The sequence below is a fragment of the Myotis daubentonii genome, chromosome 16 (assembly GCF_963259705.1).
Source record: "Myotis daubentonii chromosome 16, mMyoDau2.1, whole genome shotgun sequence".
Lineage (NCBI taxonomy): Eukaryota > Metazoa > Chordata > Mammalia > Chiroptera > Vespertilionidae > Myotis > Myotis daubentonii.
The window spans coordinates 4394326-4413990 of NC_081855.1; the positions used below are offsets into that span (position 1 = coordinate 4394326).

At 48.6% G+C, this 19665-nt stretch overlaps 1 protein-coding gene across 14 annotated transcripts in view; it reads left to right on the forward strand.

Annotated features, from left to right (window-relative positions):
- The window catches only part of EPN2 (epsin 2), an 88847-nt gene that overhangs the window by 18836 nt on the left and 50346 nt on the right, over nucleotides 1-19665 (forward strand). For 10 of the 14 annotated variants that reach the window (XM_059668471.1, XM_059668467.1, XM_059668479.1 and 7 more), the window contains exon 2: nucleotides 17647-17752. The exons of 3 other annotated variants lie outside the window; for them this stretch is intronic. The gene's annotated coding sequence lies outside the window, so the exon portion shown is untranslated. Of the gene's footprint in view, nucleotides 1-14912; nucleotides 15072-17646; nucleotides 17753-19665 lie in introns of all 14 variants that reach the window. One more of the 14 variants, XM_059668470.1, reaches the window with a different exon arrangement.

Below are 19665 nucleotides of genomic sequence, written 5' to 3' on the forward strand. Positions count from 1 at the left end.
TATAGAATGTAACTTACAGAGAAAACCCAGTGTGTAAAGAACATTTAAAACATGGTCTTTGCAACTAATCTGATACCTCCTGCACTTTAAAAAACACTCTCCCTGCTGGAAAGAGAAAACAGGAAATTATGAAAGAAAACATTCTTTCTTGATTTAAAAGCATATATTTTATTGGTAGAAGAAAATGGTGATAATAAGCACAAGAAATCACTATGTGACCTAACTGCAAGTCTTTGGTCAGATTTTGACATTTGAAGAAAGTAAAAAATGTTTCTTTAAGAAACAAAACCAAACCCACCCATCACCTCAAAAAACAAACCAGATTCTTGCCTGGCTGGTGTGGCCCAGTGGTTGAGTGTCGACCTATAAACCAGGAGGCCACAAGTTTGATTCCCAGTCAGGCACATGCCCAGGTTGCAGGCTTGAGTCTCCGGTGTGGGGCGTGCAGGAGGCAGCCGATCAATGATTCTCTCTCATCACTGATGTTTATCTCTTTCTCCCTCTCCCTTCTTAAAAACAAATGAGGACTCCAAATTCTTACAGTTTGGTTGGTCTGAAAGGCAATTTCCTGATTGGTCAGAGTGGAGCTGCTCTGATTGGGCGGTGAAGATGTTGATGGCGGGATGGGGGAGATGTAGCTGTACAGCTCCAATTGAGTGGGGAAGTCTCAGTCCTGTTGGTTGAAATAGGAGTCCAGGACTCCTTTGTCGTAGATGGCAGGAACACAGGCAGGCAGGGAGTTCAGTGCAGGCTACTCCCACAAGTGCAGTTTCTGTGAGAGGCCTCTGTGTAGAAATGGCTGCTAGACTGTTTTTTAAAATTGGAGCCCAGCTAGCCACCAGGAGCCCTGAGTAGGTGTCTTTTTTCTCAGGGTCTATACCCACGATATGTTAAAGTCTAGTAATTTCCTTCTGAGGTCCTCGGCATTGGTGCTTCGCCTCCCTGGGAGCAGGTCTCTCATGCTGGGGAAGGTCCCTGATTCCCTGCGCACCTGGCTGGTCACAGAGTCACCTCCAGTTAAAAGATAGCAACTTCCCACAGTCCCCCCCCCTCCCCCCCGCCCCGAGGACAGGTCCTGCTGTGTGCTGTGTTTAGTTCAGGGCCTGGTAGTGGTGCATGGCTAAGTACAGACTTCTTAAGTGAGGTTTGTATTTATGTACCATCATTCACTACCAACTAGTGGATATTTAAGAAATCCTTTCAATAGAAATTTAAAGGCCACTATGAAGGACTTTTTTTTTTCATTTGGAAGAAATAATTGGGTTAAAACTAGAAAAGGGAAAACAAACGTCTTCTTTAAAAGAAAAAACTCATTCTTTAACACATTAGTTTCTGAATCAACCTCTCAGAAATAAGAGATTTTTAAAAACAAACTATCTTGTGAGGCTTTTAGAAGTATAATTTGGACTTGAACAGCTGAAGTCTCTCAGTAGATGATGTGGAAATAAGGTTTTGCTGCTGTTTTTGTTAAATGTGAATGCAGTGCCTCATTGTTTGGCATCTTTTGGGCATTGAATCACAGCAGAGGGAAATTTCCAGACAAATGAGTATCACCTCTTTGAGGACCAAAGCCTTTCCTTTTCACTTGCAGCTTTTGTTTTTCCTCTTTACACTTTCCCTGTGCCCTGGTTCCACAGAGGTGGGCTGGCTGGACTGGCACCTGGTTAGGGGGGTGGCTTCCAGCTGAAAGGCGGAGGTGTGCCTGCAGTGAGACGATGGAATTGTTCACAGTGGGCCTCAGTCCTCGCCTCCTGTCCCCCTGAACGCCGGAGGAAGAGTCCAGGTTCTCTGTGACTCCCTGTTTGGCCTGTTTCCTGGCTTTTCCTCTTCACTTGCCAAACTGGGTATTGGAACACGTTTTGCCTGCTGTTTACCCACTTTGGCTGTTTCTTTGCATGGCCCTGGCCTATATGTACCCTCCAGGCTTCCATTGTAGGGTGTCATCCATCTGGGTTTTTCTGCTCCCCATGGGCTGTGTCTGATTGATAGGCACCCCCAGCACTGTGCCGCTGTCCGCAGGTAGCCAGTGCTGAGCACATGCTTGCGCACAAGTGGCTGCTCAGGGCGGCTTGTTCTTCTCCTTGACCCTACCCCTGATGATAGATTGAGAGACACGCCTGCTCAGGGCTGCACTGGGGGGAGGGGCGGGGGAGATTTGTGCACAAATCGATGGGCAGTGCAGGGGAGAGAGGTGCCAGGAGGCCAGCTCACACCTGCTGGATAGAGGGTTAGGTGGGTGTGTGGACAGCTGGGGAATACCATTCACAGCCTGCCAGGTGTGAAGTCGGAGGGGCCTGGAAAGGCCAGACACAGGACTGTCTGGTGGTTTCTGGCCTCTGGCTGTTGGTGGAAGGCTGTGACACAGATTGACAGGAGGAAGGAAAGGCAGAGCTGACCCTGGCTGGGGGCTCAGTTCGTTAGAACAAAGTCCCCGTGCACTGAGGGCGTGTGTGGGTTTGATCTCGGTCAGGGCATATATAAGAATCAACCAATGAATGCAGAAATAAGTGGAACAACAAAACGATGTTCTTTCTCTCCCTCTCACCCTCTCCCTCTCCCCTCTTCCTTTCTCTCTCTTGCTCATAATCAACACTAATAAAAGAGAAAAATGGTAATTGGCGTACAAGCTACCCTTTTCATTGGCTAATCAGGGCTATATGCAAATTAACTGCCAACTAAGATTGGCAGTTAACTGCCAACAAGATGATGGTTAATTTGCATACGTAGGCACAATGCAGGGAGGCAAAAGGGAAAGCAGGAAGAAGCCCCCTGCCACTGACAGTGATCAGAAACCCTGGGGCCGCCTTTGCCCTGCCCCCCGGCCATGATCGGAGAATCAGGTGCCTTTGCCGCCCTGGCCAGTGATAGCAGGAAGTAGGTGTGGAGCCAGCAATGGGAGCTGGGCACGGTCGAAGCTGGCAGTCCCAGGAGCTAGGGGTCCCTTGCCTGGGCCTAAAGCGAAGCCCACGATCGCAGGGCCGCTGCAGCTGCGGGTCCCCGCTGCCCGGGCCGGACGCCCAGGCCAGAGGCGTCAGGCCTGGGCAAGGGGCTGATCCTGCGATTGGAGGGTGATGGGGGTCAACGCCTGAGGGGTCCCAGTATGTGAGAGGGGGCAGGCTGGGCTGAGGGACACTACCCCCAACACACACACCCAGTGCACGAATTTCATGCACCGGGCCCCTAGTCAATAAATAAAAAGTTAAAAAAAGAAAGAAGGGCAGCGCTGGGCTAATAGCTCTGCCTGCGCTGCTCACAGCACTGTTGTCTGAGGCCGTTCGCCAAAGGCTTTTCTGTGGCTTTGGGGTTTTTTTTTAATGAGCAGGGGACTTTGTTTTTAGTTAATGCTCTTTGAATATGCACTGCATCCAGAGTTCCAAAATGAGAAGAGATTAAAGTGTAGTTTGTGAAATCTTACCAATCACCTCCGATCTCATCTTTCCCATCCCCCCTTCTCCCTAATAATCCTTTTTAGTAGTTTGACTGGCTTTCCAATGTTTCTTTGTGCAAATAAAGCACACAAATTTACATTCTTATTTCTTCCATTTTGTAAAATTAAAGACAGCACACTGTACATGTACACACTGTTCAACACCTTGCTTTTTTCCTTACCAATGTAGCCTGAGATTTTCCATGTCGGCATGTGGAGAATCATTGACTCTTCCTTTCAGCTATCACTATTGTGAAGTTGTTCCTTATTTTGGAGGAACAAAAGTTGTTCATTTTTATTTTGTTTGAAATCCCATCCCCTATACAAAGGCATTTGGGCATGTTTCCAACATGCCCTTTCCTAACGTACCTGCAAGGAGTCGTCTTACCTCGGCACCGTCTCCCACATGTGCAGGTGGATCTGTAGGTAGCATCCCCCAGGGACACTGCTGGATCAGAGGGGAAACACATTTGTAATTTTGATAGATTTTGTCAAATTGCGCTCCACAGGATGATTCCATTTTGATTCACATTTTAACAAGTGTGAGTGCTATTTCCCCACAACCTCACCAGCAGGAGGTGTAGTCAAACGTTTGGATTTTTGCCAAGCTGACAGGTGTAAAGAACATCTCAGTATAGTTTTATTTGTTTATTTATTTTTGTTAATTCTCACCCGAGGACATTTTTTCCATTGATTTTTAGAGAGAATGGGAGGGAGGGAGGGCGAGAGGAAAAGAAAAAGAGAGAGAAATCAATATCGCCTGCACGTGCCCCAGTCGGGGCCAGGGATCGAACCTGCAATCCAAGTACATGTCCTTGACTGGGAATTGAACCTGGAACTCTTTGGTGCTCAGGCCGGCACTCTAACTACCGAGCAACACCCGCCATGGCTCAATATAGTTTTAATTTGCATTTTTCGGAAGTGTGAGCTCATTATGTTGTCATATGTTTAGGGACCATTATACTTTTCTGTGGATTTTTCTCATTTTTATCTTGTGTTATTGGTTGCTTGTTTCTCAATTTTTGTGAGTGATTCATATTTTTGGAAGGTTAGTTCATTGTGTTATGAGTTGTTAATATTTTTTCAGGCTAGGAATTATTCTCATCTAGTCAGATTCTTTTTATTTTTAAGTAGTCAGATTCTTTAGGTTACCCTCCCCCCTCCTCCCTGGTTTCCTGTGTTTGAAGGTTCAGTCTGTGGCCTTGGGACAGAGCCTGGTCCTGGTTGGTACAGAATGACAACCATGGCTTTCTTCCAGAATTTTAGGTTAATTGGCTGCAGGCATATTTTCAACAAGAACGTACAATAGCATGGATGTGTTTGAGTTTGTACTGTTACATGATGATAGGTATCTAGTGTGCGGTCATCATACTCATTCATGGACCCAGGAAGATGGAGGCACCATCTTTTTTTGGTTGTTGTTAACCGCTTTATTGATACATAGTTTATGTACCATGAAGTAAATTTCACTTCTTTGAAATATGCAGTTCAATAGTTTTTAGTGTATTTAGAGTTTTTCACCCATCAGCCTAACTTTATTTTAGAACATTTCATCACCCCCCAAAAAAATCTTGTATCCATTAAGCAGTCATTCCCTTGCCTCTTCTTCCCCCAGCCTCTGGATTTGCCTACTTCTGGACATTTCACTTAAACAGAATCATATACTATGTGGCCTTTTGTCTCTGGCTTCTCTCACTCAGGGTACTGTTTTCAAGGTTCATTCATGTTGTAGCATGTATCCATTCTTCATTCCTTTTTAAGGATGAATGATATTCCATTGTATGGATACATCGCATTGTATTTACCCCATTCGTCAGTTGCTGGACAGCTGTTCCCACTTTTTGGCTGTTGTAAATAATGCTGCTAAGGACACTGGTGCACACCTTGGTGTGTGGGTGTGTTTCCTTTTCTCTTGGGTGGATACGGAGGCTTTCAGCATCACCACCCTGGGAAGAAAATGTGGAGAATTGCACCTGGGCTTTTAAAATGTTTGACACAAAGTGACACACTCGCTTCTATCTCATTTTATTGGCAGTGCCATGACTGACTTCAGAGGGATGAGAAAATGCAATTTTGTCACAGGCCCAAAAGGAGGTGAACTGGAAATATTTATTTGGTGAATAGGAATAATTACTGCATAGGAGAGAAATGGCCATTCCTGAACAGAGTGATTCTGAAAGGGTTCACTAGTTCATTAGTGAGGTGGGAATTCCAGGGTAGAAATTATCTAGAACTAACTGTTCGACCTTGAGAGCTGGTTGGTGGAAAGACCTCGAATCTTTCAGGAATCTTTCAGCATAGAAGTGTGTGAGCTATTAGAGAGGAAAGGGGCAGCCCATGGCGTAATGTTAAATTGGTTTAGGACTGGACTGGGCTCCTCGGGGTTTTCACAGGGGCTTTGTTCAGAGGGAGCACAGACCTCCCCCAGCTCTGTGACTTGTGCTGTCACGCATCCTCTCTCTCACCTGCAAAATGTCTCCCTCGTAGAACTGGCACATCATGGGCGCTGAGCACAGGCTGTCACCTCGGTGACCTGACGAGCAGCCTTGGTCACTGAGTGAACAGGCCTGGCCTTCCCTGCGCCATTAGGTCAGGTTTCCTTGTGGAGCGCACAGTGCCGAAGGCCTGCCCTGTTCTCACGGCCTGGTTCTCCCAGGGTGGCTGACGAGGAGGTGGTGGCACTGACATGGCCGGTGAATATTCCGAGGCAAATAAACATTTTTTCCTCAGCCGGTGGCACAGAATTTGTAAACGAGTGTTTTCTGGGTCCAGAGACACTGAGCCGATGTGTACACACGCTTGGTTGGCAGTGCTGGAAACACAGCCCTTTATTATTTTTCTAAACAAAGCAGGACAATGGCAGTATAAACATTACCCGAACAAAAGCATTTGGCTATTGGAGATAAAACCAAAAGGAAAATAACAACTTCAGTTTTTTGGGGAGGGGGTTGTGTTTGGATATTTAGCAGCATTCTCATTTTTTAAGAATTAAAAAAAAATTACATGGTATGAGAACTTCTGTTTGTTTCTGATTATTAAAGTCAGTGTGAAATACATTAGGAAATACCATATCCCCCCCACCCCCTCCCCACCCGTCAGCTTGCTCTTGTGTGTTTTTTTGTTGTTCTTTTGGAGGAAGTGGTGGGAGACAGCAGGGCCTGAAGAGGCCTACTCAAAGCATGTGGACAAATGTGGACCCTATAGTAGAAGTAAAAGGTTTCACCCCAGTTCACCCAGCTCCTTCATGTCTGTTCTCGGTGCCTCATAGGCCACCGCTCCCATTTCCCAGAGGAGGAAACTAAGGCTCATCCAGGCGACTACAGAGTGGTGGGGAGAGCAGCCGTCTTTACAGAGTCATTTTTAAACTACAACAATATCTTTAGGCCATGTTTTGTATTCCATGAGAGCATTTATGGAAGTTGGTGAGGGAATGGAGAGGCGCAGAGAGATTAGGTTAGGGAGGGGGATGCTTCTAGCAGGTGGGGGTGGACTTGGTGCCCTGTGAGTCATTCATTCCTGTGGCAGATGTGTACCAGGCGCCGTGCCAGGTCCTGGAAGGCAGACAGCAGTTTGGAGACAGTGAGAGCCTCTGTCCTCTGAGAGCCTGTAGTCAGAGGTGGTAGGAGGAAGGAGGGAGAGATGGAGAGAGAGCCGGAAGCCCTGGCGGCAGCAGGTGGTGGCTCCTCCAGCAGAGGATCCCTGGAGGAAAGGGGAAGGGACGCAGGTGGGAGTTGGGGGTGGCAGGTTCAGTTTTGTCCTGAGATGGGGGGCAGAGCTGATGTGCCACAGGGGTGTGGGCCATCATGCAGCAATCTGTGAGGCCTCCCCTACTAGGGCGCCTGTGCCGTCTGTTCATTAGCATCATTAGGACAAGGCATGGTTCTCCAGCCAACCCCTGCTGTGCACCCAAAAGCATGCTTCTCGCCATATCCTCTGGACTCTTCTCTGTCCCTGTGATTATCATCACTCCCAAAACCTCTCCACTTGCTCTTCCCCTGCACGAATGGTTCCGTGTCTCTACCACATCTCTGCTCCCTGCCCCCGCCCAGCTCTTCTTGGACTTTGTTGCTGGATACCGCCTCCTGACTTGCATCCTTGCCCGTTCTCCACTGCTGTCCACGGTCCTCCTACCTTCTCCCAGAGGGACAGCACACCCCTCTCCACCCTAGATGCCAGTGGCACTAGGCCGTCTCCATTCTCCATGCCTGTCTCCACTCACGTCTGTCTGAATTCAAACTGCTTATTCTGCCTCTTTCTCCTGAGATCTGCACACCCTCCCCACCCTTACTTTCAGTGAAGGGTGCCTGTGTCCTCCTGGCTGCTCCCACGCCCCGTCTCGCACTGACATTTGGTGGTCAGGGGTTGGTTCTCTTGCTTTGTGTGTGTGTCTATCTCCTGCCTTTTCCCATTCCCCTGCTGCACTTGGATTCAGGGCCTCATCTCTCCTCATTACCTCTGTGTGGGCTGCTAGGTGGGCGTCCTGTCCTCCTCATCCTCCTGTTCCCACAGTCCTCACCCTGTTGCTGCTCGACCAGGGTTTCAGAACCACCGCCCTGACGGCCTCTTTGCTCCTAAACAGAAACCAGCTTCAGTAGCTTCGGCTTTAGCAGTAGTTCCTAAAATAATGTTAAGTCCTACACAGCTGAATGTTACTCATTTTAATAGTTCTTTTTCTTAAAAATGCCATAGTACTTTCACAGTTCCTCAGAAAGCTAAACACAGAGTTATATGATCTAACAATCCCACTGCTCAGTATATACCCAGAAGAGCTGAAAGCATATGCCCACACAAAATCTTATATATAAACTAGAGGCCCGGCGGGGGTGGGGGGGTAGGGGGGTCCCCTCAGCCTGGCCTGTGCTCTCTTGCGGTCCAGGAGCCATCAGTGGGACATCTTTAGCATTGCCATGGAAGCGGGAGAGGCTCCCGCCACCGCCACTCTGCTCCCCAGCCATGAGCCTGGCTTCTGGCTGAACAGAGCTCCCCCTGTGGGAGTGCACTGACCACCAGGGGGCAGCTCCTGCACTGAACATCTGCCCCCTGGTGGTCAGTGCATGTCATAGCAACCGGTCATTCTGCTGTTCAGTCTATTTGCATATTAGGCTTTTATTAGATAGGATGTTCACAGCAGCATTATTCATAATGGCTAAAAAATGGAAACCACCCAGATGTTCTCTACCTGATAAATGGATAAATAAAATGTGGTGTATCCATACAATAGAAAAGTATTCAGCCGTGAAAAGGAATGAAGTACTGATATAGTAAGAATTTAATGAGATAATTCCTAAGACAGTGCCTGGAACATAGGCAGTCCCTATAAGTGTTAGCCATTATTATTATTTGGAGGCTATGGCACAAATCTTGAAGGTGAATAACCAAAGTTGTCAATCCAAATTTCTTAGTATGTGAGGGCGGCCCTTACAGTGCAGCCCAGCCAGACTGCTGCTGTCCTTGCCCTTCCATACACCTCGCTGGCGGGTGCTCTGCCCGTGTTTTCTCCTTCCCCAGTGTACTGCGCATCCGTCTCATTCAGCAGCGGCATTGCCTCGGATGCACCTGACGCCCTGATATTCTCGAGAGCTGCCTGAAGCACCACTGCAGAATCTACTTTTGATGTCCTGTGTGAGGTTGTTGTCCCCCAGTCCAGACTGAAAGCCCCATCGTGTGTTTTCCTAAATCCCTGAGCCTGTTGGCATTGTTCTTTACGCACTCACATTTAACAGCAACTAAACCATTGACATGTCCTTGCACTATAATGATAAAGTGGTTATAAAACAGGACAGCAAAAACATTTTTAAAATGCAGGGCAGAGCCTGGACAGGGTGTCTCAGTAGTTGAGTGTGGACCCAGGAACCAGGAGGTCACGGTTCAATTCCTGGTCAGGGCACATGCCTGGGTTGCAGGCTGGATCCCCAGTAGGGGGTGTGCAGGAGGCAGCTGATAAATGATTTTCTCTCATCATTGATGTTTCTCTCTCTCCTCCCTTCCTGTCTGAAATCAATAAAAAAATATATATTTTTAAAAATGCAGGGCAGAGAGCATTTATGTACCCTACAAATGAGCAATTCTAGGAATGCACTCTAGAAAAACATGGTGCACGTGTCCCAAGACACACATGTACACACACCAGCACTAGTGATAGCATAAATCTGTAAATGGTCCAGACGTCCATCAGTGGGAGGATGAAGGGAAAGTTGTTAAATGTGAACATAGGCAAATGTTACACAGAAGTGACAGTGGATGAACCACAGCTGGCCAAGTCTCAGACACATAGTATTGAGGGACAGTGCAGGTTGTAGAAAACCATATATTGTTTAGTTTTACAATACTTTCTGTTTTTTTTCTTTATTGATTAAGGTATTACATATGTGTCCTTATCCCCCCATTGCCCCTCCACCCCCCCCCCCCCACTCATGCCCTCATCCCCCCTGGTGTCTGTGTCCATTGGTAGGCTTATACGCATGCATACAAGTCCTTTGGTTCTTCTCTTCCCTTTACCCCCACCCTCCCCTACCTTCACTTTCATAAAATTATTATTATTAAAGCAAGGGACCAAAGAACCCTGAACTTGAGCAGTTTTCCTGGGGCGGAGGTTGCGGGGAGGACCCCCTGTGTATGCACTGTGGTCATACTCTAGGCCTTGAGAGGGCGTGGGGTCACAGGTGCTCATTTTGTTTGTGCCTCTCATGTAGTTTGCACTTACTCTTTTATATGTACCCAGCAGTACATCACGAAGGGTAGGAAACCGAGAAGCAGCAAGAAGACATTAGGGCTGGTCATGCCTTTTCTGGAGCAGATTCTGACATTTAAGAGTAAGAAGGAACATTTCCGGTTTATGTAGCCAGCCAGTGTTGCCGAGTAAATAAAGCATGGGCATGCCTCCAGCAGAGGAGGGCGGAGGGAAATCATATTTTTATTCTGTACCAAAAAAGGAAGTTTACCTTTCAGCGTGGAGACTCGTTTTTTCTGAGTGGTATTTCAGATGACAGCTATTTCAAAGGAATGCAGACTTCTTGGATTGTTCAAGTTGATGTGACTGATTTAGTAGAAGTGTGTGTTACAGCCAGAGAGACACTATTTCTTAAGGATGTGAGTTCTGAGGAACACACTTTAAAAATAGTTTGGAGTGTCTGTGGTATTTCAGACTCCACCTGGCTGGTTTCATTGTATTTCCAGTCTGTAGAATCTCACCCGTTTCCCACTGAAGCTTTTTGAAGAGCATTATAGGTTCTTGCCTTTTGTTAGCCCCACAGGAAGGAGCCAGACAGGCCAGGCTCTGGTCCCCATCCAGCACTAACCTCTCCAGGCCTCGGCGCCTGCACACGGGCAAGTCCCGGGCCCCGAGAGCCCCCTCATCGTTGCCCCTGCCCACTTGATTCGGTGAACTGGTGGGGCAGGGTCCGCCTGTGGCAGCGGAGCAAGGTGGGCTTAGGAGGACATTGCTTCTCTGCCACCTCCTGGCCGCTTACATGTCTAGACAAGAAGGCCCTTTCTAAAGGCCTGCAGACTCAGCAAAGAAAATTCACTGTTCTTAAGACTTGGAGTACTGGGATTCTAAAGTCAGACAGAATAAGAAATAGGGATTAAGAGGATGGGACCGGAAGCCAGAGGCCTGGGATCAAATCCTAGTTCACCACTTGCTGGCATTGTACCTCCTCTGTAAAACAAAGATAAGAATAGTAACGCCCTGTCGGGTCATTATGAAGATTCAGTGAGGAGACTTGTGTGAAGTTCTTAGAATGTACCTGGCACGTCACCGGAGCTCAGTTAGTGCTGTCGAGCTCTGGTTAGAGAGCCTGTGTTTTATGTCACCTAAGTCAGCCCTGTATGATTACCCATGTCTGAGAGCTTTCTTGGGAATTTCAGCCGCGAAGGAGAAGCGTGGAAATGGTGACCATGTTTAACAGGTTGTATGTAGGCGCAAACTGGGAGGTGATTTCCGTCCAGCAGGCTTAGAAAAGCTCATGGCTTGCCTCACGTCACCCAGCTGGAAAGGCAGGATGTAGACCTATGTGGTCAAAATAAGAAATACCCACGTCAGCCTTGTGTGCTGCCCAAGCTTGGCTGGCTTTGCTCCTGAGCCCAGGCTGTTAGGGGTGTCCAGTGGTCTCTGCTCTGTGGCATATGTGCTGCCCTGTGGGGCCCAGGCTTTGGTGGCTCTTCGCTCCTGTGGTGCGCATTTATTAAGCAGCGGTATGGACAGTCGTCGTCGTCGTCGTCGTCTCCTCCCCTCCCCGCCAGGCAGTGTATCGTTGGGCAGGCGGTCGGTCAGTGGGTATAGCAGCTGTTTCTAACTCAAGGGGTAGAGACCAAAGGAAAACAGGAGCAGGGTGTTAACATGGTGGACTCTAAGTAGACAGGGTTAAGGGGAATTATTTTTATTATCTTACTTTTTTGCTTCTGTGTCCATTCACTCAGCACATGTTTATTGGGTGCTCAGTGTGCACCAGGCTCTGTTCTGGGCACTGAGGAGCTGGTGGTGAAGATAGGCAGGCCCTGCTCTTATAGAGAGCATGCGGGGCACAGGAGAGAAACAAATGAACTGAGCATGAGCAGGAAAACGCCAGTAGAGAGGAGGGCTCTGCTGACAAGTAAAACTGGTGATTTGATGGAGTGGCTGGTGGTTCCCAGGAGGCGATGTGTAAACTGAGATCTGCGTGACAAGAAAGAGCCAGTCGGTGACTTGGTGACTTGGTGACTCGGGAAGGATGGCAGGAGGAGGACGCAGGTGCTTAGAGTGAGGAGGGACAGTGGTGTGCGGTCCCTCTGAGGTGGCAGTGAGCGGACAGGAGAGTGCAGCACGTTGGTGGCACATGAGGAATTCACCTTCAGGTCCCTCCTTCCCCAGGGCACCCCAGGCCCACCTATAGGATGACTTGGCTTATCCTTTGACCTTTTGCTGAGGCAAGCCTGGCCTCTAGTCTCTGGGCTTGGCTTACCACCCTGTGCTGCTCAGCGTAGGGGTGGGGACAGGCCACCCTGTGAGCATTATGGACATCAGACATCACTACCTGAAGTCCGTGGAAGTAACTCCCTCAGCTGCCCACCGAAATCTGCCCTGTTTCTCCACGGCCGCCACCGGGAGGGTCATGGCTTTGGTTTTACACTATACGGTGTGGAAACACCTGCAGGGTTCCGTTTGGCAGTGCCTTGAGCTCCTTTTGAGAAAAGTGTTAGGTCACTGGTGTGCCTGAAACCAAGTCCGTGGGGTCCTGGCAGAGGGCATCGGGCTCCCCCCTTCTCTCAGTGCTCTCAGTGGCTCTTCAGGGGAGGCTGACAGCCACCCCCAGCGCCCCAGAGTGACCAGCCAGGTCTGGGTCACACAGAAATCTTGGGCGGTCTACATTTTCCCATGCAGCTCTGCAGTTTTTCAAACGTCTCACACTGGAAAGTTGTCCTGACCACATTTCCATTGCAGGGCCTACCCCATGGGGCGGGGTGGGTGTGTGAAGCCATCAGGTGCCCATTCCATGGTTCCCAGTCCTGGGTGGCATCGCCATCTGTCATTAGTGGGTATTTCTAGTAGCTGAGCCTCCAAGTGTTAGAAATGGAGACTCTGGCCCAGGGGTCACACGCCAGCTGCCATTCTTGGAGGAGGGAAGGGTTCTGAGGGGTGCTCTTCATACAGCCACAGACCTAAAGGAAGTCCTGCCTGTTGGCGCCCACAGAGCCCCTTAGGCCAAGAGGAGCATGCCGCTAGGCTTGGGCTGGAGTTCTCCCTGTGACAGGGCAGGTGCTAGGCTTGGGCTGGAGTTCTCCCTGTGACAGGGCAGGTGCTAGGCTTGGGCTGGAGTTCTCCCTGTGACAGGGCAGGTGCTAGGCTTGGGCTGGAGTTCTCCCTGTGACAGGGCAGGTGCTAGGCTTGGGCTGGAGTTCTCCCTGTGACAGGGCTGGTTGTAGGCTTGGGCTGGAGTTCTCCCTGTGACAGGGCAGGTGCTAGGCTTGGGCTGGAGTTCTCCCTGTGACAGGGCAGGTGCTAGGCTTGGGCTGGAGTTCTCCCTGTGACAGGGCAGGTGCTAGGCTTGGGCTGGAGTTCTCCCTGTGACAGGGCTGGTTGTAGGCTTGGGCTCTCCGTGGTCCCTTGGAGATGGCAGAGAATTGAGTCATTTGTCAGAAAGGGGGTCTTGGGAAATTAAGGATTTGGGGAGACCATGTGGCTTATCCGATAATTTTAGAAGTACGGAGCCTGGTCACTGGCTGCCTGGTGCCTGGTCCAGCAGTCACAGTGCTGGACTTGGATTCCTGGTCCCCTGTGTCCTGGTTCTGTGCACACTACCACAACACATTGTTTGCTTTTGAGCATGGTTTGTTAAGAATGCGGTCCATGATTTGTGATTTGCAAAGCTACTTTGAGAAGTAGCAGAGAGGTGGGGTCATGAAAGAATTCTCTTTCCTTTATGACATGATTACACACCACAGTCATCAGGGTGTTTGACCCTTGACCCAGCGAGGGAGGTGTAGCCCATCACACTCCCATTTCCTGGACTGGGGGACTGAGGTTAAGTAACTACATTACATGGCAAGAGTGGAGCTGAAATGGCAGAACTAGGTCTTCTGACCCTGGTGCTTGCTTTACGAGATCTTTAAAAATGACTGCACTTCAACACCTGTGTAGGCTGCTCTTCCGGAAACTAAATGGTCAGGCACGTTGGTAAAGAAAATTGGAATTCCTTATGTGTGTTTCCAGTAGTGGGTTTCTGCTTTTAGACAAATGAAGAACAGGTAACGTTATAGGAGGTGTCGGAAACCTGTTTTGAACTGCCCTGTGCTTGTTCCTGTGACTGCTGGGTCCTGGGAGGAGCTGCCCAGGTGGCTCTGTGGGAAGATCTGCCTTGTGTGAAGGGTGGCATTGTCCATGGGAGCAGGGTGCTTTCTCCCTGGTCAGCCCCTCATAGTCCGGCCTCCACGTCTCCACCTGACCATAGGCTAATTGACACGCCCTCGGGACTCTTCCGCCCCTGGAAGGGAGAGCGGAGAGTGCATGGACAGTTTGCCTGCTTTATTGTCTACAAGTCAAGTCTAAAATACTGGGTTTTCCTTGGAATTTTTTAAGCATGTACATGCAGTTTTTTAAAGCCCACTTTTTGGATAGTGATATACAGTTTGATTCTCTACCCAACAAGAAGTCATTGAAATTTGGATGCCCCCATTCAGTTAGTGAAGAGGACATTTCTTTCTTTTTTTGGCTGAATCTTACTGTTTTTCTGGTGTGCGTAAAGGATTTTTCCCCTCTTCATTCTCTCGCCTGCATGAGTAGAAGCTATAAGCTCTGTTATTGCTAGCGTGGCTGATGCAGAGCCATAATAGTCCTTTCTCTGGAGGCTGAAATGACCACTGTGGGCAAGAATGTGGCAGCTGTCCATATTGTCCTGACTGGACTGTTGTCTTTTGGAGAGTCAGCTCGGGCCGGTCACGTGAGCTGAGGTCTCAGCCACCCCCTGGCTGAGCTTCCTTGTGATGGTCGTGGTACCCTTTTCTCCTGTAGGAAGATGGAAACGTGTCCTCACTCAGGGGCTGCATGCACAGGAAAATGAAAGCCAGCTAATCGAGGCTTGCAGAGTATTCTCAGACTTCATGTTGATGTGTGTGTCCTATAGTGACATGTGGTCCTCACCTTGATATGCCTACAGATCATGGCAGCTTGGTAAGAGTGTTATGTTCTCTACATGCTATCCCCAGTTACTGTGTGCCTGGGGTTTTGAATAGTGTCCCCAGGAGATTCTGGTATGTGTGGTCAGTGGACCCAGTGCTGTAGGAAGCAGGAAGGGGGCCGTGTCTTCTCCCCACAGCTCCCCCTGTCACCTGCCTTGAGGAAAATGAAGTGTATGCGAAGCATAAGAGGCTGCCAGACAGATAGTTTGAACTGCTATCTGGGCTGAAGTTTCAGTTCAGTTCATTCAGCAGTATTTATTGATTATGACTGGATTGTTACAGTCAATATTGACTGACCTGTGACTGTTAGGTTTTGGAGGCAGGGAGAGACGATTATTGCTATTCCCTCATCGCTGGTCTTGATCCTTGATCCCTGAAAAGCTACTGTCAAAAAGTCTTGTCGGGTCGGGTGCACATCTTCGCAGCACACAACCAGCCTTTTGCCCGGGCGCCACAGAAGCACAGCAGCAGAGAGACACGTGGGCTCTGCTCAGGGCCCATCCGCGCTGCTCTGAGCCAGAAAAGCCTCTTTTTTTCTCCTGTTATGGGCACTCTTGGTTTAGCAGGAATTTCCCCAGCCAGCTCTGGAAGCACATTTTTTTTAATGGAATTCTTCTTGTCTCAAGGCTAGGGGCCTCACTCTAGCCTTGGAATTTTTTTTCTTCTGCTTGCTGATTTTTAGTCTATTTTCAGGCTCCACTGTCTTTTGAATTCTTGTATTTTCAATGCCAGAATTTTTCTTCCCCAGCTTGACCCTGCAAACGTGGTGATTCAGCTGTTCCTTCATGGGCGTCATCATGAGCCACTCTCAAAAAGTGCCGTGAGCCCAGCTCCCCCCGGGGTGCCTGTGCCGTGGGTAGGTGTGTCAGGAGAGCCTGGCTGCTCCCCGCACTCGTGCAGCGGCCCGGCCCGCTGGAGGCTCTGGAGGCAGTCAGTGCTGCGCTTGTGTTTGTTGTTTGGCTGTTGCCCGCTTTCCTCCTCCCTGGGTGCTTTGCACAGAGCTCAGGGGTGCGGGTGATAGAAACGTGCATTGCTGCTGGTTACAAGTGGGCTTGTGCGGCTGAGAGGTCCAAGGAGAGGTTCAAAGGATGGTCTGTCTTGTTCCTTCTGGCTGCTTGCTTGCTTCTTTGTCATCTTCAGACTTAGGTAAAGCCTGGCCCTGTAGTGGCTTCCAGCAGCTCAGCAACCTGCTGGCTTCCTAGTAGTTTCAGAGCCCATCCAGAGAGGTAGGTCTGCAGGAGGTCCAGTCTGGATGGTCAGTCGGCCCCTGATCTAGCCACTATGGCTGGGGGCTGGTGGTGCTCCGACTGATGGGGTCTGAGCGGGCCTGCTCCTGGTCACTTCCCCTCTGGAAGACCAAGGCTCTTTACAAGATAAGGCAAATGGATCTTGCACAGGCAGAAACAACAGATTCCATTTCTAGTAAAGATTCTTTGGCTTTAAGAACCTTCCCTAGTCCTGGGAACTAACTGTAGAAAGGTCAGTGTCCCAAAGTGAATAGTCTGTGCTTTTGAGATGGAGTCTCCAGAGCTCCCCAGGGCCTCTTGGAAGACCTGGCATAAATGCGCACTGCCCACTGGGCAGCTCCCCGCACCGCTGAGAGGTTCCATTTCTTTGCTTTTCATTGGATTTTATCAGGTCATTGTGGTTACCAATAGTCGTCTCATGTGTATCAGTCATTTGGCTGCCTCCACTCAAAAAAATCTAAAGTTGTAACAATTGTGTAAACTCACTTGCTTCATTCACCACTATGGTAAAATCCTTCTAGTAATTCCTGATAATAGTGTTAATGAAAAAACATTCAAACCTGTGAAGAATTTTTGTGAGTTTATTTGAGCCAAACTGTCGACAATTGCCGAGAAGCAGAATTGGGACTGTGCTCCGGAGAACGGCAGTTTTTCACCTTGTTTTATACATTGCGATCCAAAGAGGAGACGTAAGTGGGTCACATGAAATCCACTGGTGACAGATTAGGAAGGCGGGAGAAAGCAAAGCGGAGAGTGGATAAAAAGTAAAATGATAGACACATGCTTCCTTTACTTAGGTGGTGCAGGATAGTTAACAGTCAACAAGTAACACGATAACAATAACAATGAAGGGATTTATGGTCTCTGTTCTGGTGCCCAGGTACATTTGGTTGTCTCCCAACGGAGAGGGGCGGGAGTTACAAGTTACTCTGACATTTCATAGGTATATTATCATAAATGCAAAAAGACAGTAGGCTCGGTTAAGGTAAAAATTGACCTTGTCAGGGAAGATACCCGCCTAGAACATGACTACCCACCATAACTGCTTTTAGTTGAAGTTTTAATTTCAGACATCCTTTGTGGTGACTTTAGGTCTTTAAGTTTGCAAGACCGCCACGCAGGCCTTCCCCGAGCTTGTCAGGTTAGCATATAGCCCTTATGTCCACAATAGAAATATTTCTAAAGGCATTTCTAGTTCCTGATGTCCTAGTGGCATTTGTCCCTTCCATTGTCAGCATATAATTTATGAAAATGAGTCCTGCTACTTTTTTCTTTTAGTCTCTATCTTACAAAGTTTATTTTCCCTTCTTGTTTTGACAGTGTTCCCACCACTACCCTCCCCATATCTGTCTTGGAGGTCCTAATAAATGGCTGCATGTTTGTGAACTTATCATATTCCTGCACGCTTGAGTGAAGAGCCCAGAAGGTAACAAATTACCCCGTTTAGTTACTTTTGCTTATACATTAGTTCAGGCTCAGCAAGTTGGAGAAAAGAAAACTGGCAAATTGAGAAAGCAAGTTTGGACAGTGGAGGAAACATTCATTCGAAAGCGAGTGAGAACAAAACACAATTCAGATTCTGGAACTAACACCATGTGTGTATTTGAGGATGGTGTGTGTTTGGGGCTGGCTTTTGGGAGGAGATACCTGGCAGATGTTTTTGGGGAGGGGGAGGTGTTTACTTACTGCCCAATCTGAGGTTGAGAGGGCGATGTTTTAAAAATGGGAAAACCGAGGTCTGAGTAGGACAAGTGCGACAGAGCCACAGAACAGGGGTCCAGTCTTCAGCCTGGAGGAGCCTAGGAGAGCTGAGCCAGGCTGGCACTGCTGTGGTCCCCCAGCCTACTCACGTGTCACAGGTTCTTACGGATGGGATTGGAAGGCTTTTTGTTGTGTGTGTGTGTGTGTGTGTGTGTGTGTGTGTGTGTTTAATCCTCACCTGAGGATATTATTAAATTGATTTTTAGAGAAAGAGAAAGAGCGAGAAAGACATGGATGTGAGAGAGAAACAGTGATTGGTTACCTTCTGTATGCGTCCTGTCTGGGGATCGAACCCGCCACCTAGGCATGTGACCTGACCTGGAATCAAACCCACAACTTTTTTGGTGTACAGGATGACACTCTGATCAACTAAACCGCGCGGCCAGGGCGGAATTGGAAGTTTTGATCTGCAAAGTCTTGGGTGAGGCGTGTAACCCATTTGGCCATGAAAATAGTTTCTCAAAGGTGCCTTTGGGTGTTTTATCCTACCAGGAATTTCTTTTCTTTTTTTTAAAATGTGTTTTTATTGATTTCAGAGAGGAAAGGAGAAGGAGAGAGAGATAGAAACATCAATGATGAGAATCATTGATCGGCTGCCTCCTGCCCGCCCCCTATGGGAGATTAAGCCCACAAGCTGGGCATGTGCCCTGACCGGGAACCGAACCCTGACCTCCTGGTTCATAGGTTAAATACAAACCACTGAGCAATACCAGGCCTATCGGGAATTTCCTATCTCCAGATCTCCGCCTTCCCACCATTTGTTAGTTCTGAAAGTGGCTCTTGTCTGTAGCTTTAAGAAAATGGCAGGCAGTCATTCGTATTACATAAACTTTATATATATATATATATTTTAATATAACAAGCATTTTATTAGTTTTTTCCTCCTTGAAGCCTATTTTAGAGACTGCTAACAGATGTCTTTGCAGGTGGAGCCTGTGAGGGCCGCCCCTGCCTTGGTCTGCAGCCCATTTCTCTTCCCAGCCTGCGTCTGTCAGCAGGAGCACCCAGACCTTTGCTCACAGGCACTCTGCCCTCTCTTTGCTACCAAAGGCCTGGGAGACTCTGTGGGTGCCCTGGCTGTGCCTCATGGCCTCTCCCTAGTCTTTCTGGGAGGACGCCAGGTCCAGCTGTTCTGGTCCACCCCCCAAGGTGGCAGGACTAGAGAAGGGCAGCAGAGCCCAGCGTACCATGTCTCCCTCAGGAAATTGTGGTGTTTTGTGTATTTTTCATTATATTGTCAACCGTTTGGGGCCTTTTTACCAGGATGGTTTGCTGTCATGCTTAACTGAAGCTGCTTTCATACCTGGAGGAAGGTGATCCCAGCTCTACCTGCTTCTCCTTGAGAAGTGGGACAGTCTGACCTGCTGTGTGCCAGATGGAATAACGAAGTGCCATGTTCCTGGCACATCGCACAGCCCCTGGGTATTAAGTACCTCCGAACGTTACTGCTGATTTTGACGTGTGTGCTTTAATCTGGGAGATGCTTATTAAAAATCAGAGTCTTTTTTTCTTTTCGAGGCCCACCTCATCTCTGCCGGCACTGACTGTTGCTGTGAATGAAAACAATTAAAATCAAGT